General features: G+C 37.2%; 1 protein-coding gene across 14 annotated transcripts in view; it reads right to left on the minus strand.

The window, feature by feature from the left end:
• Positions 1–25,318, minus strand: part of ZNF438 (zinc finger protein 438) — a 55,807-nt gene that overhangs the window by 23,080 nt on the left and 7,409 nt on the right. The window contains exon 4 of one of the 14 annotated variants that reach the window (XM_082046922.1): positions 891–949. The exons of 12 other annotated variants lie outside the window; for them this stretch is intronic. The gene's annotated coding sequence lies outside the window, so the exon portion shown is untranslated. Of the gene's footprint in view, positions 1–890; positions 950–6,054; positions 6,094–25,318 lie in introns of those variants that run through there. One more of the 14 variants, XM_082046924.1, reaches the window with a different exon arrangement.

The raw sequence follows: 25,318 nt of genomic DNA on the forward strand, positions 1-25,318 counted from the left end.
TTCAACAGTCAAGTAAGAAAGACACAGTATAATACAACGACAATATAAAATTTTGTTATTAACTACTTCAATTTTCTTTATCATACAATGGCCTAGCTTTTGGAATGGCTACATAATAACTTGGTTCAGCTGAACATCACTAACACGTAAAAGTCACACGACATAAAACTCTTTTCCTCCTGATGCAGTTGGAGGCTTTGGGAAGGTAACAGACAAGTCCATTGACCGACACAGATGGAGCTCCCACTAATTGCGGGTTTACTTGGATCTAGGCTTTCATACCAGTGCATATCTATAACATTTCCCACAGGCAGGGCCAGCTGTGCAGATGTGGAGTTTGCTGACTTTCCTGGCCAATTTAACAGCTGGTAGAATCTTACATAAGGAACATTCCAGACATGCACTCGAGAGCCCCCTTCTGAGCACAAGAAGTATTATACTAAAAGATCGGGTTTGGATCAAGAGAAAAACAGTTAGGACAAATTCTGAGGCAATTACCAAACACAATAATAAGCCTTGAATATGTTTCCTTACTATCATGCAATTGCCTCTCAAAAAGCAATGAAGAGGTTCCAGGAAGGAGATGTTTCTGTGGACAGCAGTAAAACGTAGAAGAGGCAAAACGAATTCAACTTCAAGGACGTTCAGTACCAAAGCACGGAAGAAAATCAAGTGTGGCTGCTGTGAGGAGACCTCTCACACAGCAGACAGGTGAGGCTCTTTGGTATCTGTATGTCCCGGGCTGAGCCACACGCAATGAGAAGCACTGGTGTGTCACCAGCAGCTCCTGGCCAGGTTGACCAAGGTGCCCCAGGCTGCCCCAAGGAGCCTCTGTCCATGGTACTCGACCCACCAACCTCAGACCCATCCGACCCAGCACACAAACTCACGGCAGCTCATCTCCATACAGTTTTACGTCACAGTAACATACGGATAACTCCGTCTTAACCTGCAAGAATGGAGCAGACCATGGTGATGTAATTTTGGAACAGCAAAACACTTCTAGGAACCAGCATGGATTTTCACTTGTCACCCACAGCATAAGACATCCATCTTTAAGCCTGTGTTGCTCAACAAGATCTTTTTACAGAAATAAATAATTTTCTCTTCTGCTTTAGGACTTCCAACATTTGAAAATGTACTGAAGTAGATACAGCAATGCATGTTCTTGTAAAAAACCATGTAAGAAATGATGTTCAAATGAAGGTTCTCAAAATTATTATTCTGAAGTCACATTTTTACAGGTTTTCATGGTCCCTCCCCAGTTGTAGGGAGTATGATATAATTTTAAAGAGTGCCCCACTTATGGTTACTACTTCCCTCTTATAATTACAGCAAACAAACCAGACTTCAAGATACGGATCAATAATTCTTAGAATACCATGTGGAAACATAAGCTCCACATCTTTTTCCAAGCATTCAGAAACCCTAACACTAGGGCAGAAAATTGGACCATACAAATCCACTTTGTACTCTGATTTGAATTCACCTCTAGCTGCAAGTAAGATAGTGGTCTTGATCTAGAAAATCCACTGCTTCTTTGACAGGCTAGTACACTGATCAGCTGCTGTCAATAATAACAACAATGAAGTATAATTTCTCAAATTAACTTTTCATCTTCTAGCCATTCATGATTTTTTTTATTGTTAGTATACCAAAGAACCTTTCATTGCCCTTTATTTCGGCAGATATTTAATCAAGTAACCTTCCTTTGTGGGAAAACTGAAAAGTTCAAGATTTTTAAGTCAGAGAAAGCTGCTTCTTATCATCCCTTCAAATTTTGCTATCCATTATTATATGTATTACTGTACTAAAACTTGTTTTCTTTGAACACAAATACAGTTTACAAAGCAAACCACATAATTACGTGTGACTGTTCTGTCCGCATTTTACATTATTTTCCAATTTATCAACAGTGCTACTGTCTTTTTGATCACTACCTAGTGCTGGTCTTGTAACCTGCCCCACCACACATATAATGTATAACTGCATGTAAAATGATTCATGTTCCTTTCTCATTGACAGTGTCTGACACCTTTCAGCCAACCCGTAACATGCTTAACAGATACTTAATATCTACATCTATTTATGTTAAGGACATGCATCGAATGGGAGTCTTTTCAAAAAGCTCTGAAATTTTGAATCAATGCACAGTACAGAAGTTGAAGGATACAACATCTACACCGTTACCCAAACCTGCCCTCAGGAGAACTGTTCTGTTTCGTTTTTTCATTTCACTATAAATATGGCTTGCCATAACTACTTCCCATAAATAACAAGTTAATGTTCAGAAAAGAGCCCAACTTAGAAATAAAGTTATTAACTAAATTTTGTACCTGTTTTACACTCTTACATCCCGAACAAATTTTAGGTTGGACACCAGTAATAACGTCCTGTTGTCAGGATGTCCTGTTGTTCTTATTGAATACTGAGGACTCAAACATTCTTACAGTCTCCCTTGGGTATATTTGAGACCAATACTAGTTATTTCCAAATAAAGAAGATGATATGGATTATTTCTATCTGGCATTAACATGAAGTGTTCTGCATCTGAGAGCCTACTCCAATGACCAAACTTTTAAAATTCTACATAATCTTATAATCTGTTTTGCTCAGCTTGTAACTCTAACCATAGGACAATAAATATCATTCAAGCCACAGTACTCCAGAACTCAAAATAGGAAATCTGGTGCTGACTGGTCAGAGATGAATAGAAATCTATTACAAGAATTTCAAGTTAAGTGGAGTTCAAGCTGGATAGAATTAAAAAGGAAAATTTATCTTAATGCCATAAAATAAGCTCTATCATGCCCATACTACTCCTTATGTTACCACAGAATGAAAGGATAAATTAATTTTCAATGAGAAGAAGCAAAAATATCAAATAAATTGGAAAAAACTACACCGTAAATTGGTCTTTAATAATTAAAGGAAGCAGAGCATATATATGTAATAACTGAAAAGCAATTTTCACTGAAAGATACCCACAGGTCTTTTATATGAAATTGGTGTCCTCATAGACAGACCGAATCTGAATATCAGGTGAACCCAATTAACCTCATTTGATGCTTGTCCATACCAAGACATTTATTTTAGATGTTACACCAAATCCTTTAGGATACTACACAGAAAACGACAAATAGGCTGTAAAGGTTATGACATTAATTTTACTGTCATTCTCACGCTTTAAGCAGGCATCAAAACTAAAAATCTCATCCTCAGGGAAGGAAGAACTACCTGAAAGTAATTATAGTACTCATTATCATAACAGTATTAAACTAAACCACTATGACCCTAACTGCATTTATTTTTGGTAGCTTTTATTAAAAGAACAAAGCTTCTCAATGATAACTGTACCTTCTAAGGCAGTGAACATTAGTTCAGGTACTGGAAGAAAGCATCATATCAAATCTTATTATTTCATATTAAGCTTAATTATGAACTTTAATTTAAAACTAGGCATGTAAAGAAGAGTTAGTTAAATATTATTATGTAATTTCATTTCAGAAGGAAAACATTCAGCTAAGAAGAAAAATTAAATACTTAGTATAGTTTAGAAAAGATGTTCTCCTAGCAGAAGCCCATGAAATGTCAATATATACTTCAAAAGCAGTTTTATTCACTTCATTTTTCACACCTGTTCTTCCATGCACTGTGTCAACTTGTAAACAACAGTGCCGTGCAACTGTTATTTCCCAGAATTTAAAATCTTTTAAATGGAAACCAAGTCCCCAAAACGCAGGAGTATCAGCCTAACTTCCACAAAAGTTAGCAAAATCTATTGGTATTTAAAGGCTGCATTCGACTTGAATCTACGCAAAAATACTGAGGAAGGACAAAATGACAGGCAAAGATTGACTAGTGCAACGCACAAAAGCATTTGTTCAAGCAAGTGTATTTGCCAAAAGCCTGCAGTGCTTGGCTACTTTATAAAATCAAGAATAAGGCATTATGCCAATTTGTTTAAAAAAAACCAAAACACCTCCAAACCCCTAAACCCGAACAACCAAGCAATAGCTGATTTGTATTTCTGAAAACCTGCAAAAATATTCTGCATTTCACTATCCAAATCTTCAGGTGTATAAGTGTGATATATTCTTATTCAACGTTTTCTATTCTAAATCTAATTTTCACACTAGGATCTCATCGCACATCAGTAGATCTCATCCTCCTATTCTATATCCAAAGAGATATGCATGTAGTCACAAACAACAGCTTTCTTACAAGAGAAACAAGACACCGCTTATGCTTCCACAGTTAGGTAATTAATCAGAGAGAAATGCATGTCCGTGGCAGAACTGGCTCAGCCCATTCGGTGACTTCAGCAAACAGCCAAAAAGAAACAGAAGGCTCACTTCAACTGGTCACTCTTCCCAGTACAAACCCAGCAGAACCCAAAACCCAGGCTATTTTAAAATTTTTGGTCATCCTATGAGATGGACCAGTCTGAAAGCATTTTGTGAACTTCCAGCCTTACATGCAACAAATGCCACTGTGCCAATCCTGGGCAAAAATTCTTCCCTTCCTACTCCGTGAAGTGATGTAGAGGAGGGTTGGCTGGCACGCCTGCACTTGCCCATCTGTCAGGGTGGAACCGTGCCTACCTGACAGGCTCTATGCTACTTCCGATAACATGTTGCTGATAATAAAAGCGTATTTATGAAACAACATAGGGCAACTTAGGTGTTTAGCTTATAATAACAAAGCAAATGAAAAGTGATTGCTTTTGTTGAGCAGATAAATCCTTTGAAGCCAACTTCAAAGGGGTTTCATTTTCATTTGTATTAATAAAGACTAGCACATACACTGCAAGAAATCAGGATGTTCCACACATTTTTTACTATTGCAGACAATTCAGCGTCCAGTCTCAGTAGTTCTTATTTTACAACTATAACTATCATCAAGAATGCAAATTCAGGGACCTGAGAAAACAATTCTAAAAGCTAAGTTTCTCAAAAGGATGCCTGGGAGAAGAGAACGTTGAAGAAGGAGGAATATTGATTCTTCATTTCATGAAATGCATGTGTATTAAAACGCAGTTAAACAGTTTTTATAACTGTAAACAACCCCACCTATTTTCCATTTGAGAAAACAGTTTCATTCTGAAAAACTAAGAAAGAAGAGCAAAGAACAGCACAGTTGCTATTATGCCTAATATTAGATAATTCACAGAATGCCAAAAAAGATTAATATTTTTTTCCAAATTTCAAATGATAGATTGTCATTTCATGTTTTCCTTTAGTAAATACCTTCTTCATAGTACTGCTTTGAATGCCGTGAACTGGAGTTGTGTAAAGTTCCACATCTGTATTAGATATCTTTGCCATTATTCTGTATTAAAAGTCAAAGCTTCTGATTTTAAAATACAGTCTTGGATCTTACTGTTGTGAAAATAACTGTGAAATGATGAATCAGTACAAATTGCTACATTTTGTTTTTGGTTCTGAGGGGAGTTGGAAACAATAGATCTGGAAAATACAAACTACTAATTGCATTTTTATAAGATACTACATGAAATCTATGCTGTCAACAGTTCTTACAATTTAAATTCAAATTAATTCAGCATTTAAACGAATCAAGAAACAGATACAACTAGCACTCTTACTTGGCAATGACTACTCTAGAATTTACTTCAAAATTCAAACTGTGCAATTCCTTCTACTCCTGTTCGTGCTCTTCATGTTATCCTCGTCCTAAACTAAGAACTAATTTATTGCATGGGTCCAAACTGCTAAGAAGTTTTGCCAGGATTCTCAATAATGCAGTTTCATAAGACAGAACCTATATATCTTACAATTCTGTTAGCAATGTAAAATGCTATTCGTAGTGGAACTGCAGTACACCATTACGGTTTTCAGTTTGCAATGCCTGACTAAATTGTGAGACTTTATGACTTTGCTCTTGTTCATAATTAATGACTGTTTTGGTCTAATAAGGAAAAATACATAATTTATCTTTCACTATATATCTGCTGTAGTACATTAGCTTTCATTTCAGATACACAATATCACAAATACTAACCGGCTATTTCATTGCAGTTACAACAACACTTACATAGGCTGAGACGAACACCCGCGCTGGTGTCCGCGGCTCCCCGCACACCCATCGCACCGGCAGGGGCCGGGCTGGGTCACCCGTCCAGCTCCCGCTCCAAGCTCAGGGCCCTGTCCAGATGGGCCTTGAAAACCTCCAACCTCAACACATGCCTTTCAGGATTTAAATTGCATTCACCTCTTAACAACAAAGGATAGACTGAAAATCACAGTAACATTGGCTCCATGTACATAGGACAGATTGTTCCAGGAATTCCCACCCAAATGCTCTCACCACACTTCAGAATTAGCTAAAAAAACCTTCCTGTGTTTTGTGCTATGCTGAAGGATTAAAGAGAATTTGACTGAGTGCCAGAGAACAAACATATTTTGTAATAAATTGCCATACATACTTTTTTATTTAATTGCTCCTGCACTACAGATAAAGAGGTTATTTCAAGGAGTAGAATGAGTTTAATGTACAACAAAGGTAGCAACCAAAATAGTTAAAGATGACTAAAGAAAAGACAAAAAAAATATTACTTGTATATTAATTGCCTTTTTCCATCTTCCTCAACTTCGACATCTGAGGAATAAGCAGTTACTGGTAGTGTAACAATTTTCCAGTGAAAATGAAGTTCTAGGATTCTGTTAATTGTCAGTTTTGACTATAGAAACAACCAGCTAGGACTGCAATGCTGAAGGGAGAGCAAGTGTTCTGTTTTCTTGATTTGATAGTCCTAACATATTTTAGAGATATTTGATACCTCAGAACTTACTCACACATAGTCAAAAAGTATTGGAATGTCTCAGGTAACACAGCCCTTAAATTCCATTAATAATTTAAGGATTAAGACGAGAGTACAACATATACACCAGCACGATCTGACTGACTTCAGTTTGAAATGTGGCACTAAAGTCTTTGCAGAATTGCAGCTGGTCCTTAAATCATGTAAAGACTAAACAAGAAACGATCAACCCCTAATCACTTCCTCTATTTTGATGATGGGTTATTTGGACACTAACCTGAATCCTTCAGGGGATGAAAATAAAATAAAACTTAATTGGGTCATTCAGGAGGATTTTGAGCAGGGTTTTTATTATTTTAATAAAGTCTGGACATGTTGTTAATGTTCTACTTAGAAGAAAGGTGACCAAGAGCTGACAAAAATCAAAACAAGACTCCAAACTTTGCAAGGTGAATTGCCTTTGCAATTCTGACTCAAATAATGGAATTATTTCTGACTTTACAGTTGCAAACTTGAGCATAGTACTAACTTTTGCCATGGTACTAAATAAGCAAAGTAAGCATCATCTATAGTTGTTTCTATAAGAATTTCCATTACAAAGTTTCTTAAAAAGTCAGCTAGACAGCTTTCAGTCAGAAAACTACATTCTGACATGTATGTTTGTGCAGCAATATCGCCCATACAAGATATGCTGCATTCTAAAAAGTAACTTCAATGGGTCTTATTTACAGACTCAAGCAAAACAAACATTCACAAAGTGGGGAAAATAAATAAATAAAAGAAGCTTACTATCACACAGCGTAGAGTACAAAGTGAGAAGGCAAACCTGTGACTGTGCCAGATCAAGCAATAAATGAGCTAGGCCAAGATGGCATGTATTTCAAGGCTGGCATGTATTTCAATTTCAAATTGCTTATCAACTAATGACTTTTAAGTTCCCCTCCAAAAGTACTGATCTGTAACACACACACACACACACACACACACACACACACACACACACACACACATTTCTAAGGTAGAAGAGACAATGAAGAGAAAAAGGGTATTAGTGCCAAATAAAAAGCCAAAAAAGAAGTAACACTGACCAATGCCTGAGACCAATCAAGGCATACTAGATTCTAATGCCCAATTTCTCCCAATGAAAAAAGGTCTTAATAGGAATTATACACTGAAATACTTAGTTTCTTATGTTGAAGGAAAAGGCCTATTTTCTTCAGCTGAACTCAAAAATCACCTCCAAATTCTGTAGAAGAAGAATTCACTTAAGAATGTCTGACTACTGTGACACACAACTTGCAGATTGTCCTGTACTGAAAAATATACCAGATAACTAATCAGATGCTGTCCTAAGAACTTTCCTGACGGGTTTTGTGCTAGACTGATTTTACCCCCAAACTTCTGCTCTAACATTGCTAACCCAGACTGTGCTGCAGGGCCAAGGGCCTTTTTTGCTGGATAGCTGAGTGCCCAGTACACTTTAAGAACACATATACTTTTAAAACCAGCAATGAAAACAGAATAGTTGGATTTTCTTAAAACATTAAAAAGATTGCCCAACTATGTATTATATCCTGTATTTTTCAAACATGATCCTACTCACCAGAAAGGAATGTGTACTTAACAGATCACACTTAAAAAACCCCATAAAAATCTAAAGACTGGTGTAAGCAACTTAAATCCTATATGACCTCCACCTTTAAAGTGTCCTAAGCATATAATAAACGGTTCTACATCAGAAGAATCATCAAATATTGAGTATACAAACTAAAGCATCTCACTGAAACACCTTCATAAAACTCAGAGTTCCAAGTTTAGCAAAAAAATGAAAAGACAATATTTTATACAAGTTTTGTGACAGTAAGTACCTTAATTGTTAAAGAATATTTTATACTTGTAGGTCAAAAGAATTCCCAACACACAACCAATGTAGTCAAAATTATCTCTCAAAATGAAGGGCAGTTGGAGTCCCACAGCCACAGAACGCAGCGGTGGGGCCCCTGTGGAAGCTGCAGGCACAGGAGCCCCAGCCCAGCGGGGAGCTGAGTGCAGGCAGTGCAGCCGGCACCCACCTCCCCAAACCACTGTGTACAGACCCAGCAGGGCGCTCAGCTGCTCGCCCGCATCCTTTGCTCATACAGTCATATCCCTCTCATCTTCTGGGAAAGGGCTGTTGCCGCTTCGATGGATTCTCCTGTGTGGAATGCCCCAGTTCCCTGGCTGGGAGCTCATGGAGGTCTGACCCAACTGACAAAGCAACCACTGGGCCAAAGTGACTGATACAGCATTTGTTTTAAGAACAAATCAGAACATAGGAGAGTACGTTTTCTAGTCAATCAGATATAAACACATTTCTTAATATTAATCGTAAAATTTACATAGACAAAAATATTCCACAGGCTCATCCAGATGTGGTGACATTGCTTCATTGATGAGCATGATGCAGAAGCAATATAAAATAGCAGCTGTTCAAATGGGTAAGCCATTCACCACACAGTATACAGGACAACACTTGCAAGACAAAGCATATATCCATATTCCATTACTTGCTTAAATGATACCTTTTCTGCAGGATTTATTATTGTCTCTCAGCATAATGCTACTGATGAAACATACCTTCTTATTACAAAAACCTTCACACAGATAAACATAGAAAAAAGATTAAATCAAAGTCTAACCTGTCCTAATTCGCCTTTACTCACTTATCTCGTGTTGTTTCCATTGTGCAAATAATCCTTGCCAATATAATTTTCATTTTGGTATTTATCACCCTTTTTGTTGTTTGAAAAATGTTTAAAGACACAGAGCTTCAAAGACTATGGGACATACTTAATGAAGTGTCCTCAAAACATGTTCATGGAGAAAAAATGCGAAATAAACATGTCAAAATTATTCCTGGCCACTGTCCAGCAACCAGCTGTGGTGCACAGACTATGCTAACCCTGGGAACATTCTTCTTTCTCTATGGGTCTTCAGCTTCGCCTTCTGTTCCTGAGGATATTTGTATTCCTAATTCATTCAGTTAAATCTCAAACTAAGCAAGACCAAACTGAATTAGTACTTCAAGAGAAAAACAATGAAGCATGACCAAGCTTTTAGAACAACTAGGCTTCTGTGGTTTGACACACAGCACCTTTTCATTAATTTCCCATAAAAAAACATGCTGTGGGACACCTATACTGCTTGAGTCATGTCAAGTCTTCAAATTCTAACACCGAAGTTCTGCTTGCAATAATTAAATAACCAAACTTTTTTTTTTTTTTTTTTAAAACAGCACTAATTCCTACATGGTCAAATTCAATCTTTGGTAGTCATATGCAGTGTCTCTAAATTTCAGTAGAGTTTTAACTATTTGAGACACTGCTCAAGCATGCACGGAGAGAGTTAGGAAAGGCAAAGCTCACCTGGAGCTGAAACTAGGCAGGGATAGGAAAGGTGACCAGAAGGGCTCCTGCAAGTACACTGGCACCAAAAGAAAGGCAGAAGAAAATGTGTGCCTTAAGCTTAATGGTGAAGGGGACCAAGTCACAAAAGGCATGGAAAAGGCTGAGGTACTATAGTAACATAACTTTACCAACAGTAGATGAAGATGCGACTCAGTAAGCGAATGCTTAAAGCAACTGGGCATGTACAAATCCAGGAGGATGCAACCCAGAGTGCTGAGGGAGCTGGTCAGTGTTCCTGCAAGGATGGACCATAACACTTTTAAAAAGTCATGGCATGAAGGGAGTTTCCTAAAACCTAGAAAATGGCACACTGCACACGCATCTTCAAGACAGGCAAGAAAGATGATCTGGGGAACTACAGGTCAACCAGCCTAACCTCAGTCCACAGAGAGGTATGGAGCAAAGCTGCCTAGAAGTCATTTCCAGCTATGTGAGGGGCAGGGAGAGGGCTGGTAAATCATACCTGACTAAACCAACTGCTTTCTGTGATGAGATTACTAATCCTGTGGATAAAGGGAGGACAGTGGGTATCATTCATCCTGACTTTATGAAGGTCTTTGACATGATCTCCACAGTATCCTCATAGTCAAATTGGTGAGATATGTGTTGGAAAGTGCACGTTAAGGAGCATGGAAAACCAGCTGGACTGTCAGACTAAAGGGTGGTGGTGATCTGTGGTATGAAGTTCAACTGAAAACCAGTTACCAGTGGTATGTCTCTGGGATCGATCCTGCACCAACAGTGCTAAACGTCTTTATTAATGACCTGTACAACGCAGCCGAGTGCACTCCCAGCACGTGTGCGACCCACAGGAGACGGGGAACCGGGGGGCTGGGCCTCTTCAGGACCCAGACAGGGTGGAGGAAACAGCTACTGGGAACCTGTGAAATTCAACAAGGGAAAAGGCAAAGGTAATGGCCTTCCTATGGAGTAACCTCATGCAGCAGTGCAAGGCTGGAGCTGACTCGCCCCTTCTGATCAGCATTAATGATAAAATTCTTCTTTAAATCTCCTCTGACAGCACGCTACTCTGTGTCTTTTCAAGGTGCACATCTTATACTTTCTAAATCTGGGCACATTAGTTCCCATATCCCTCCAGCCTTCTAGATTTTCCCCACTGTTCCATGATTTGTTAAAACTCAAAATTAATAATTCATATAGCTTCTAAGCTTTTTTTTTTTTTTAGTATCTGTAGGTGTCAGTGCAGCAGATTTAAAAACATTTAACATTAATAGTTGCAGGTACAGTGATATGTTCTTTCCATCACAAATGATGGAGGTGGTGAGATGTTAAAGCATAATCCAGTCTCCTTCTGAATACAGAACATAATATTTATTGAAAATTTGTGCCTTTTTCTGCACAGCAGAAATTTATCATCCTTGCCCATTATTGGACTTATATCATTACTAAGCTTCTGTATCCTTCAAGAACACCCTCTATATTTAAAGAACTCTATTGTACTCTACTGCCCACATATTTTTATTAATATCTATACCTCCTTAACCAACTGCCTCCAAGCCATGTAGTGCTTGCCACCATCAGCTACTCATTCTTTAAACTGTATTGCTAACTTCACTCCCTTTCTTACCTTGTTTTAACCAAACAAATCACGTTTCCTAAGAGAAGAACTGCTCTGGGAGTACCTAAATGAGCAAGCAATTGTCAACTTAGTCAGATTCTTATGCTTAAGTATTCCTTGTTTTTCAGGTTTGCTCTTGTTTTAAAGACTAAAGCAGGAGATATGTGCATGCAGAATTTGCTCTTGGCTCCTAACATGCTAAGTTAGGTCACAGTTCCTAACACATCTGCACTACGTATTCTACAGGCATCAGAAAGAAAACCTGTACAGAATTAATCAGAATAAAGTGGATTTATTTCATAGAAAACTGTCATATATTTATGTATGAACAAGCATTTTAGAAGCTTCAGAAACTGATCAGTAGCTATTTGATTTACCAGTAAAAACTCCCCATACATTCTCTTAATTCTCTTAATTTTCCTTCATTCAATACAGAACAAGTTTTAAGGAACTACTCATGTTTCTAGATTTCAATTACATTTATAAAAAGCCTCCAATATACTTTGTCAGTTAAAACACTCACACAGTACCACTCATCTCCTGAATTGTGACAACTCTTAAAGTAGATAACAGAACGTTTAATATACAAAACCACAGAAAGGTCTACAAGGTTTTGTTGTGACATTTCAGTTTTCACACAGGTCCTTGGGTTAAACGCTCATTAAAAATGTTTCAACATACAAGTTATTAGGGTCTATTCTCATTTTCACAACAAAGTTGTGTTTTGTTTTTTTAATTTATTATTTTGCTTTATCTTTTAAAATTAGCACTAAATAGCAAAAATATACAAGCCTGGACAAAGAACATGATATCCTGTAAAGATTTAGATAAGAGTTTAATATGGAAAGAACATTAGTGAATCCTTTCTGTAAAAATAAAAATCAATGACTCCCTTGCGGCAAAGCAGAAAACACTGAGTATTATTTCTATCACATTCAGTTTCTCTCTGTAAAGTCCATTTGTATTTCACTAATACTAAAATAACTTAATATCTCTGTTGTAAGGTTTTTATTTCTTACATGCGCACCAGGCACCTGCCAACAACCTGCACCTTCTCCTGCATCAAAATTCATTCATCCAGCCCAACTGCGTTCTTTTAGAGTGCTGAAAGGGAGGAGGGGAGAGAAAAAATAATGGTGATAACTGCAAAATACATTTCCTACTTTTCTTCTACAGATATTTCTGATCTGTGTGAATTCACTTACTGCATGCAGGCCTCATGATCCATAGCACGTAAATGTCAATGATCACACTACAAGTCTGAACTGAATTAACCTGAAAAAAGAAACATGGAATGGCAGAGTTCCATTCAAACTCACGGTCCTCTGATTAATCAAAAAAAAAAAAAGGTATTTCCATTGATGACCATTCTCTTTAAAGATAAATAGGTAACTCATTTTTTCAGTATTTCAGGCTACTTAAACATGTAACTTGTAAGTATTTGCAAAACTGTCCTCTGCAATAGCTATAATACCAATTGCATTTAAAGATGATGAAAATCCTCAGACTAAAAACCAATTTGATTTTATGCAGATGGAAGAAGGAGCTTTAAGTTTCTGAAATGCAAAGTTTTAGACAGGATTTTTAAAAGAAACCTCCGAGAAGTAAGAAATTTAGACAATATATATCCATTTAGCAGAGCACAAAGAAAGTACAAAACTACTTTTGGGCATCAGACCAGGTGGCAAGAATAGACCTCTTTCTACACAGGAGAAACACACGTATAATAAACACGCAGTGTACTCCTGTTTTCTGACGCCTTTCAAATTGTAAAGTGTCTTTAAAGTTCTCGGTTTTCATGACTGTTCATCTAAAAACCAAACAATTCAAAAGCCTTAAAAATATACACACAACTTAAAAAAATTCTGGGGGTACTTCATCTCAAATGTTAGAAACATCATGATGCTTCATCTTGTCTTGGAACAAAGAAAATGCCAGCAACTCTATCGCTACACTTAAACCACTTTTCCTCATTTGCTAAGTAGCGGTCTCTAAATGTGGTAAACTGGGCACCAAAACTCAACATCAGCTAAGCCTGTCAGGCATCTTTTGTTCCTATCGTTATCTATGGGGAACAGAAAATGTTTTAACTAGTCAGTAAGAACTGCAAATAAGCTGTTTCCTTTAGTGAACTTGCTTGCTTTCTGTAAATGGTCAGAAATAACAGCCACCTGGGATCTTGCTTGTTACACTACTGTAAACATGAATAAATTGCAGAGAGCAAAGGTGTTTACAGGGTTTTTTACCTTAAAAAATCACTGCCTATTTTACTTAATAAAAATCTAGTGAACAAGTATAAGCTGGATGCATATTTTGTGAACTTTGAAAAGAGATACTTTCAAAAGTATATTAATTGCCCAGAAACTAAAAACCAGAACCGTTAAATATTAGAAGTGCGAAAATTGTCACCCCAGTAGCCTGATCTTTTTGTTTCCCATTATAGAACAAAGTAATGCCATCTGAAATTCATTAACAAATATGAACACATGCAATGGTTTCTTTTATTTCATATAAACAACTTTTTTTTTCCCCTCAATGGGTGTGATTCAGAAACTAAAATAGTTTGTGCAGATCACCATGTCCAACTTATTACAGTGGTAGATTCACATCGAATCTGAAATTACTATTTTCAGTGCCAAGTCTTTAATGCACGGTTGCTTTTGCTAGCCGAGTATTATCTAATTTTAAGCTACAGAAATCATGCTCATTTCAGTTTTTAAACAAAAGATGGCAGTTTTACCCAGGATAGCTGTTTTTCCCCTTACAAGCAGTGCTCAAACCAAGAAATTCTGAGTGGGCAGTGTAACAGAAGAGAGATGTTTGTCTCAAGTAGCAACTACACAGTCTCAGAAACTATTATATTCTTCTTTCTCATACACATTTTTCACAAACTAAGAAATCTGTTTCCATTAACATTTCAAGAATATTTTCAAGATTTTCTGCCAAACATTTTCATTTTCAGGCAACAATAGGCAGAAGAGTATTTAATTCTTCAAACATTTGGGTCATAAAAACATTATTTCGTACTAAGAACTGGAAACTGTAGCTGCATTGCATAATTTTCCAACATTCTATCCTACTACATGTTGCCAGTATTTTATAATAAGGCTTAAACATTTTAGGAGAGAGAATAGGGTGATCATCTAACACAGTCTTCCAAAGTGACAGGGGGAGACTAAAGGAAGTACTGGTCAGGAATGTGGAAGTCAATGGCAGCCTTGGCCGTAGGAGATGGTGTATCTTAAGATCTTGAGAAAAGCAATCAAGAGTAACAGCAAAACCGCAGCCCTAGACTTGAGGAAACACTTCTGCTTGTTCAGAAAGCTAGCTAGTGTGACCCCTTTGAGAGGGCCGCACACAGAACTAGTAAACAAAAAAATATTAGGAATTGCAACTAGCAAGGGATGTGAAAGGCCAAGAAAGGTTTCCATAAATTTAAAAGAGGAAGCTGAGGGAACTGGATACTCCCATCTATTCTGCACTTACAGTGCTGCGCTCACGTTCGGGTTCCCCACAGACAAACCCGAGAACCCGAGTGCAGTGGCAGGAACAGGAAGCTAAGGCAGGGATCCTACTGCTATCTTCACCCACTTAAAACGAGGGTGTATGGAAGATGAGGGCAGACTGACTGTCCTTCAGGCTGCACAAGACAAGGACAAGAGGATACAGACAGGCTTCCATGTGGGAAATCAAGATATTAGAAAAAAAAAATCACAGTGAAAGCTGTCAAACACTGGAAAAGGGCATCCAGAGGCTGTGTAATATCCATGGAGGTAATCAAGACTCACCTAAACAAGACCTTGGACAACTTCACCCACCTTTGAAGGTAGCCCTGTTTGGAGCTGGGCATTTGAGCAGATGAGCTCCAGCAGTCCTTTCCAAACTAATTTTTTCTGTGATTCCATAATGTGTACCCACAAGAACACATTTCTTTTAGCACATCCTTTTCCAACTTACTAATTTTGCTTTCCAACGTATGTGTCTGTTAAATAATGAACCTTTCAAAATAAATGATGATTCAAATTAACTTCAATATTACTGATTTCTAAAACCTCGTACTGTGCTACCACAGTATCCTCTCCCCCTTCATCACTGGATCTCTGCTCCTGTTTCACCTCTCTTTCTCCCTGATGCATCAATATAGAACTCCAGGAATGAAAATGTGTAAATAAATTAAAGAATAAATAACAACAAAAATGTGTGCATCAAGTCAGTAAGCATTACTAAATATACAGGAAGCAGACAGATGGAATTAAAATGCAGTACATACACAGTGTACAAAGGACTGCCATAATTTAAAGACCTTATGCATGCTTAACTTATCTAAGAATAAAGACTATAGCCAATTCCTATAAAAACATCAGTGCTGATATATTTACAAATGAATATATATGTATTAATGTGTGCATACGTACAAAGAACCAAAGATGAAATGTAGACCACAAAAAAGCTGATATGCAACACAAAGCAATTTTAAAGTCAATTTTGTGGAACTCTCGGGTAAGCAGCTCAGGAAATCGAGTTATCTACAAAAAAGACCCTGGAAGACAGTTTCACAAAGACCATGTGTTCAGAGATTCTCCCATCAGTGGATACATGGCATGTGCTGAACCAGGACAAATCCAAGAAAACTCAAAGGAGTCAATCATTCTTTCTGTGCATCAGTGGTAAACAAGATAACTTTATCAGAATGGTAATCAACATTTTAGCAGTACGTGATACTTCGTTACATACAGTTCAAGTCACTCAAGAAAGCCAGAGACATAAAAATGCCCTAGAAAATCTAGTCAAGAGGTGCCCTGTGACTAAACTTCAGTTTGTGAATGGTAAAAGTGAGAAACTATTGCATTTAAAAACAAAGTGTCTGCAGTTCTACGAAATGTGCTGTTACACCTGATGTGTGTTAAATTTGTTTACATGTTACTTTTTATAGCCAGTTTCAAACTGAGGCACTTAACCTTGCCTTAGATAAGTGAAATGAATTAATTACTATCAAATCCTAGACATATTTATGCATTTTGTCATAATAGTAATTTACATGTCTTCTCAAGGAGAGAACTTGTAGAACTCTGAATATAAAAATACAGTTGGTTACATTGTCTGAAAGCTTAAAAACTCACCTAATTCAAATTATTCCTTAATTCTACAGTAGCTTGTTAAAATCAAAGTGCTTCTTTCTCTGCACTAAACACACTTAAGATTAGGTCCAGTTCCTCCCTGCATCACAGCTACCTTGCTTCCAGTACATTAGAGACATCTAAATTGAAAAGAGTTTTAAGTTAAACCACTAGAAGATCAACACGCGCACACACACAAGATCAACAGCACCAGGTTACATTCTGTAACATCCCCTCTACACAAAAACCAGGAGGTAATTTATGTAGGACTCTGAAACCACACATTTTTCATAGAAGAAGATTCATTACCACTCAGGGTATTTTCCACTGCAAAGGTGAAATTTATAATGGAGCCAGGTCAGTTACATTCTAAGCACTTTACAAAGTAAATTCAAAACAGGTTACCTTTAATTAAAATATAACGAGTAATTCCTCACTGTCTTCATCTGAGCAGGAGAAAAAATTAAACAGGAAAAGAGAAAGGGAAGACGATCTATACAACCTATTAGATGGAAAGCAGGCTTCACTACAGCTGTACTCTCTTTCAACTAACGCTAAATTCATCAGTGTTTTCATAATATAAAGTCAAAAATAAGCTGCTTTGAACAAAAGCTTTAACCAACACACTACCCGGCTGCACTTGGTTGCGCAGGAAGCCTAGAATGCTTGCACTGTGTTGACTGCATACCCAAGGGGATGTGTTTAGGTTAAGCCCCCTTCAAATGAAGTTTCCTACAAAATCTCAGGTACTTGGAGATCACATACAGGCCACGACGAAACAACAAAGGAACAGTCTAATCAAGACATCAGCACTGTCTTCTTCTGGCTGTTCAGTTATACTTACTTGGTTCTTCATGGTTGTGGTTTTGTGGGTCTGTTGGTTGGCTGATTGGTTGGGGTTTTTTTGTTGGTTTTGTTGGGGCTGGGGGGAGGTGTTTGTTTGGTTTTGTTTGTTATGAGTTGTTTGGGGTTTTTGTTATTCCTCCACATGACTACTGTATAAATAATTTATGTCAGGACTGGTTTGCTCTGTGTTGAGTCATATGCCAGTAAGCACCTCTGGGTTCAATAACAGGCATATCTGACAGGCATGTTCCCAATTATATGATAGAGCATGCAATTAAGAACTGGGCAGCATAATGACTGCATTCCAATTATAACTAAGCCATCAAATTCAAGAAGACTTCCTGATAAAAATTAAAAAGACATTTTCACTAAAATGTATTCTTCCTATCCTTTGCTAGCCTAGCACCTCAGTTAACAACATGCACATCAACTGCTCTGACTTCTGTTTATACAGAAAAGAACAGGTAGTGGTATGCATGAGAATTGAATTAAGAAAGGGGCTCAAACAGCTACAATTTATTACCTACACAACATTTTCTTCCAAGTATAATCACACTGAGCTCACACACAGTTATGCATTCATGAGACTTCAGTCAGTCAGTTACTGGGAAGACATCTGAGTTACAAGCATCATACCACAGCTAAACGAAATAGAGTCACTTGCAGCCTGAGAATTTCACAAAGCAGTCGATTAACTGCATAAGGTAATAAGACTAGGATTATGACCAAAAAAAATTATCTGTTATAGGATAATAAGCTAATGAGATGACTCTTGAATGAAATATCAAAATTGGGGCTACTTCTTGATGCAACGGTGCACAGAACCTCCAGCTACTTTCTCTGACATTGTCAGAAAATACCACCCACCGATGTCAATATATCAGCGCATTACAACTCCTCACACCCTAAAAAAAAACCTGCCATCACCATCTTTCACCTTTCTTGGCACTGAGAGAAAGCGGCAGTAAGGTCATGGAAAGCAAATTTCACTGGCATTCTTACAGGTGGCTCCTCCAGATTAAAGCTGAGGAGCAGCTGAGCGGTGGCACATAGGACCTTCCAGTGCCTTTGCAGAACAGAACACTGCAGTTCCCACACCTCTGAAGCCAACATTCTTCACAAGTATGCAGTCACTTCTATTTAAAAGCAAAATAATACCTTGTGTTTACTGCTTTTATATGACAAACTGAAAATCAGAAGAAACACAGGATAGCTGAACTGTGTGGGAAAGACAGAGGTGAGAAATATCCTCTTGTTTTTTTGTAAGATATGCAGCTATTACAGAGAACTCCAAAGAAAAAAAAATCCTGAAGGCTCAACTAAGTAGTTCTACATTCAAGCAAGCTTAAAATGATTTGCCAAATATATGGTCAAAAGGAAAAAGCTACAGTCAAAATCCGTCTTTTTTATGTCATAACCTATTTTCCAAATGTATTAAGAAAAAATAATCTTTAATGTGAACTCACAGTCATTCAACCAAGATTCAGCAAATTCTAAACCCACACACTTGATTTGTCATCTATTTAGCTGCTAGAGCTGACTCTGGAAGAGTGATGTGTTACCTTATTATTATTTTTAAAAAGATTTCTCTTGGGATTGTAGAGCAAAGGAATGAGTATGTAGCCTATCTTACACAGGAAGGAGAGATTTTTATCCTTCAAAACAGGAGGTTCGCCCACATGATCACCTGGGACAGACTTGGCCAGTGCAGGCAGGCTAGGAGGTTATAGGAGCCTGGGAATGTTTAACATCAAGAAAGTAATTACAGCCCAGCAAGATCAGAAGGAATTACACAGGAAATGTGAACAGTAACCCTTTCATGCCAAAAAAAAAAATCATGAAAAAGTGAGCACTTAGCTGCCAAACTATGAGGCTGTACAAACCAACTGCAACACGCAGGAATGGAAAAAACACTATATTACTAAGCTATAAATTCCCAACAATGTGATAAAGCTATATTTCCAAGAAAAGAACAAAACCTCTGGTCTTTCTTCTTGCCATTTATATGCAGTATAATTAAAGTCCAGAAGACACATGAAAACATTTCAAACACCATGTAAGAAAGGTCAGTTGTCTCTTCTGAATTTTTTCTTTTAATTTTATGCTGACCAAACAGCCTCCTCCCTAGAAGGTGGTCAAACATCTTGTTCTTATTTAGTCATGGGAAACTTCCTTCCAAAACAAATAGTACATTATCCAAGCAAGAATGCTAACTCTCTCAGTTATCTATTCTGTAAAAACGAATCTTCCAAATTCTGAAATAAACCCCATAGCTCAACAGAATGCACTCAAGCTACCCTGTGTATTTGTTGCTGAAACCATTTCTGTCCTCTAGGAGTAAGGGGAAACTTAGGTAATCTGACTGTAGTTCAATCTAGTTAGAAAGCATTCAAGTGCATTTTGCAAAGTGAACAGTGACCACACATGCACGCTCTTCACACAGACCTCAGAACCATTTTAATGAAGCAAGGGACTCTATTTTAAGCTCCCAACTAAGGAAAAATGTATTCCTTTATATCTACCAACAGATAATGCTGCAAAGTATTAGCACATAATCCTGATCGGACAAGAGATGAGCAATAAAGTAACAAAATACCAGTGTTTTTATTACTTTGTTGATTAAAACTATGAATATATTCTCATTATAGTAAACAAAAATAATAAGCTCACCTGAAATGAGTATTAGTGTAAATCTGGTGTACCCAAAAATATAAAGATACTTTTACAATTAAAAAATTCAATAAATCATCTTATTTAAACAACATGCTTCTTAAGTTGTTCTGAAAACTACACGTCAGAAAAGCGTCATCACACATTGCATTACTGCATTTTAGCTTCTTTTCTTCCACCTTGTCACTCGAGCGCTCCTCTTCACCTGCCTTTACTACCAAACTCGTCCTTTTCTCAGCTGTTCCGTTGGATTCTATTTTGTTTCCTTTTCTCTGCCTTCACACCTCCGGCGGCCCTTTGCCGTCACTAACGCCGCCTGCACAACCAGCTCCTGCATGACTGAATTCTACTCAGCTACTCACTGAGCAGAGTGCAATTGTTAAATAAATAAAACTGAGGGGGGAAAAAGAAAATGAAATACTAAAGCAACACATGAGAATTTCGAGCACGGACATGCAAATAAGGTGATATGGTGCAGTAAAGAAGTAACAGTCAAGAAGGCAAAAAAGTCATTGTGACATTATGGCCTGCACAAGTAACTGTAACTCCTATTCTTCAGGAGATAAAACAGAAATACAAAACAATTCTATTTTCTGTTATTATACTGAGATGGAAGCTGAAAGCACCATGACCTCATTCTGGAGACAAAGGGCAAGTTTCATTTTCTCCTGTACTTAACTTAATCCCACTTCTAAGGGTTGGTGATCTGCAAAAACAAACTGAACTAACTCTTCCAGTCAATACACGTTCTTCTGAGATTAAAGTCACTTTTCCTAAATTCGTCTGTCTCTACAGCAGACTAAATATCTAGCAGTACAACATCCACACAAGTTGTCATCCAAAAACCTGCAACAGTAGATGAGCCATTACAATTTTGAGGCCTATAAACTTGACACAAATCTATTCACAGCACACAACATTGTTTGCACGTTGGTTAGAAAAATATTTCTGTATTGTTGCAAGACTTTCTGTCTTCAAAGGACCAATATATGTAAAAATACTTCTAGTGATACTGTTATTGTTGTTTCAGTGAACTATGGCAGTTCCAATGTGCATAAAACCCCAGCCTTTCTTCCAGCAAGATAAACTGACCGGTCTGAAGCTCTGTCAGAAGCCACGAGCTAACTCAAGTTACCACGCAAGTCGATTGATGGCAATGACGCTGGGAAGCGTTTCCTGCACCTCCCCAGTGCAGGCAACACCTCTGAACACGAGCATTCCTTTCAGTACACACATTTGTAACCCATCCATCTGCTGGGCCCTGAAGCAGCACTGTGGCTCACAACAGCGCGCACCACTAAGATAAGATGCCCTTGCAAATCAACGAGATTTTCCACCTGACCACATGTACTCTTTACAGAACCTCGTTAGAAATTCTGATCTAAAAACTAGTCATGTACCAGTACCAAGAAAGTTTTTTTAATGGAGAGGTTATCAACATTAATTTTATTTCCAGAAAGAAATACAATTAATTTTAAAAACCTGAAAGTAAAGAATATCATATTCTGGGCCTGTGAACCCACTTTATAATGAAAAAGTGAATTCCAAAGATACTAGTTTCGAAATTTATTAAGCCTCTAAATATCAGTACTTGCAATGCAACTATATTTCAACAAAAAATTAAAATTTCCTATTTTGGGGTCTAGAGTCTATCAATTTAACACGTGTTAATATTCCCACCCAGTCTCTTCCTAACTGCAAGTATATATGCCCGACATTTTCTCCTTCCCAATATAAAGCAGCTTTCTAAACAAAACTGCCAAAGACTGAACTATCAGATAATTACACAATTCACAGATGAGTACTGGAGAGAGAGGCTGCTAAAGAAAACCCAAAACTATTCTTTGTAAATATCCCCCAAGAACATACACATGGATTTTCTGTGCCGACCTGTAATCACCTATAGAAACTGTTGAAGTTCATTAACTTTTAATTATTAATAAACATTTTGAAAATGGTCTTTCTAGTGTTTCATTTATGAAATGATATGAAGTGACAATTCAAGTAAACTGTTTTCATTACTGAACAGCACACACTTCAAAACATAATTGCAGTTAGACAAAAAAAGGCTTATACTGTCCAAGATTATTTTTTCTCCCACCGAAATCTCTGAGGGCTAAACAAGAGCTGGGATACTTGGCCTGCCCTACTTCCCTGATAAGACAGGGCAATTCCAATAGTATATACATACAGTTCACTATCCAAATGATGATTCTTTTTGTTTTCTAGGGGCAACATGCTTTTCAAATTATTAGGTATCGCTATCAAGCTATTATACTGTTTCCTTGGCTTGCATTTTTGATGGTCCAATTAAAGCTCATTACTCCACAACTGCTATAATCAACATTTTCTAGTTCTTCATTTTTTTTTTTTCTGAAATAAACAGCTTCCTGAAACAGGAAGAGATATATGCAGAATAAACCACCTCTATAGTCAGGAGTTTCCATGAACTTAGTTGGCATTATTAGGAATTTTTCTGCTTCTCAAAAGTTGATCATCTAAATCTTTCAAAGATATCTGCACTTCTGTAAGTGCAGTTTGATTTTAAAAATCAAAATAAGAAAAATGAAGTTTGCTCTACTTTAATCTTGAACATGAAAATAAGCTTGTCTTAAAATCATAAAAAATAAACCCACTTTCCAATGAATATCAATATTATATACAAAGTGTTTCAAGATTTTTAGATGAAAAAACACCTTCAAAAAGTTTCAAAACTTTTACAGTTAATTAGATGAATGACACCTTAATAAATTCTTAAACCAGCTCTCCTTGCAATACACAGCTCTCCTCACAATGCTAGTTCATAAATGTAGCTTTAATATTTGCATGAAATCATGAAAAAGTAAATAAAATGGGCATGATCCCTGCAGATTTTGATCTAGTCTAAATGGAATCTACAGTTTCATGCTGCTTTTAAAATGAAATCTTACCATGTAAAAGAAACCTTAGAAATGCTTATGATTAAATTATCTAGAATAAAGTCCCTAAATGCAGAATCCATAATTTATCCATTTTCCTAACATTATTAATATGGTCACAAGTTCTTTCAGACACTGCAGTAAACAAAGGAAGGTGACAGGCATGTGGAAAATACCTGGAAGAAATCAAGTACAGGAGAGACATAAATGATGCTAATCAAACATACCAAACTCTTCTATTTCAGCATCTCACCTTAAGCAAAAGAACATGCCCTAAACAGGTCAGAAGCGCAAAATCCTGCGCTGGATTGGACTTCCTCGTTGTCTGAACAACCCTCACAGCAGCTGCCGATCAAACCTGCCTTCCTTTGCATTTAGGAAATCAAAAAGGCTTCACTCAGTCCTCTTGCAGCAGCTCTGACCGCAATTATTTCCAGACTTGCCACTTGCAAGCGCTGAAATGAGCCACCTAACCAGGCAACTCCACATGCCACCAAGAACAGACAAGCTGGTTTGTCCTGTTTTCTTTCAGCTGTGCAACTACATTGCTCATCTGCAAAAAAAAGAGAAGATTTGTTCTCAAATCTGAACCGCATATTTCAATCATGACTTCGTAAACCCTGAAGAGAACAGAGAACATACATTATATACCTTACACATACAATGCTTCTGACAACTCACCCCACTATGCTGTTTTTTTTACAAAAGTCAGACTCATTATATTCTGAATAAGTGAACAATAAGACACATTTCTTCTATTTCAAATCCCCTCTCTCCAGAAAATTATAAGAGCTACTACAATCACCAACAGAATATGAAGACCCAAAGCAGGAGGTAACGTGGTTTTCTAAAACACTAACACAAGACTAAAGAGCATCATCTCAAGAAAAATCAGAATATTTATTACTATCCACCCCTCCAGATTCTTATTAAGTAACTGTTTGTCATCGCAGGAAATAAAAAAGCTCCTCAGGCTCCACAAAACTTTAAATACACCATAATACAAGAGAAATTTGCCACAATTTTCAAGTATAGCAACCCGCAATCAAAATTACTGCAAATTACATCACATTTATGTTTTTCTAATCTGTAAACTATACTGTGGCAATATATAGCCTTGAATTACAGGTAGATGTTGAGTGAAAAAAAAAATCTGAGAAAGATAAACAAGTAATCATTCTACTAGCAAATTACACAAGGTGTTTAAGGTGTTTTCAGAAATTGATCCTTAATCAAGACAAAGATAAAATCCTTCCAGCCTTTCAAAAAAGCAACCACTAACTTTCAAAGCATTCTGCTCATTACGGAAGTGAAAAGAAATAAACCAAGGCAACAAACTTCTCCAGGGTCCCACATACATCTGGCATCTACCTGCTTATGCAGAGATTGGCATGTAGTGGTGGCTTTTAAATGCATATTTTTGAAATAGCAACAATCTCCAAATAGCAAAGCTTACTATTTAGATGTTCCAACCCTAAATAATGTTTAAAAGTTGACCATTATTTTAGGCTTATCATCCCTGACACAATACTTCTTAGCTAGTGAAGTTTTCCTGCCTTGACAGGGGAATTCCATTTTTAAGAATCATACAGAGGAAAATGTTTCGGTATAAATCATGGCTATTCTAAGCCAGGAAAATGTCCCGCAGGTCACTAAGCTACCATCTTTCAGGCAAGTTCTTCATAATTAAGGTATCAATTATAATTTCATGGGCATATCTTATTTTAGAAATAAAATCTGTTTCCACAATTTGAGCTGTGGGAAAGAATGCCTGCGTCAATGCAGCAACCCTTGCAGCACAGCAAGTTTTGAATTGAATGCCAATTCTAAATGTTATAATATGGATTCTAGCAAGGACAAAAATAGGAGGAAGATTTCCCCGTCATCCTCCAAATTCCCACAAGCAGCCTGAATCTTTTTATTCTTGTCACGGCACCTCCCTGACATCTGCTCTTTGCCGC

Source organism: Streptopelia decaocto (assembly GCF_964273445.1).
Source record: "Streptopelia decaocto genome assembly, chromosome: 2".
NCBI classification, from domain to species: Eukaryota; Metazoa; Chordata; class Aves; order Columbiformes; family Columbidae; genus Streptopelia; species Streptopelia decaocto.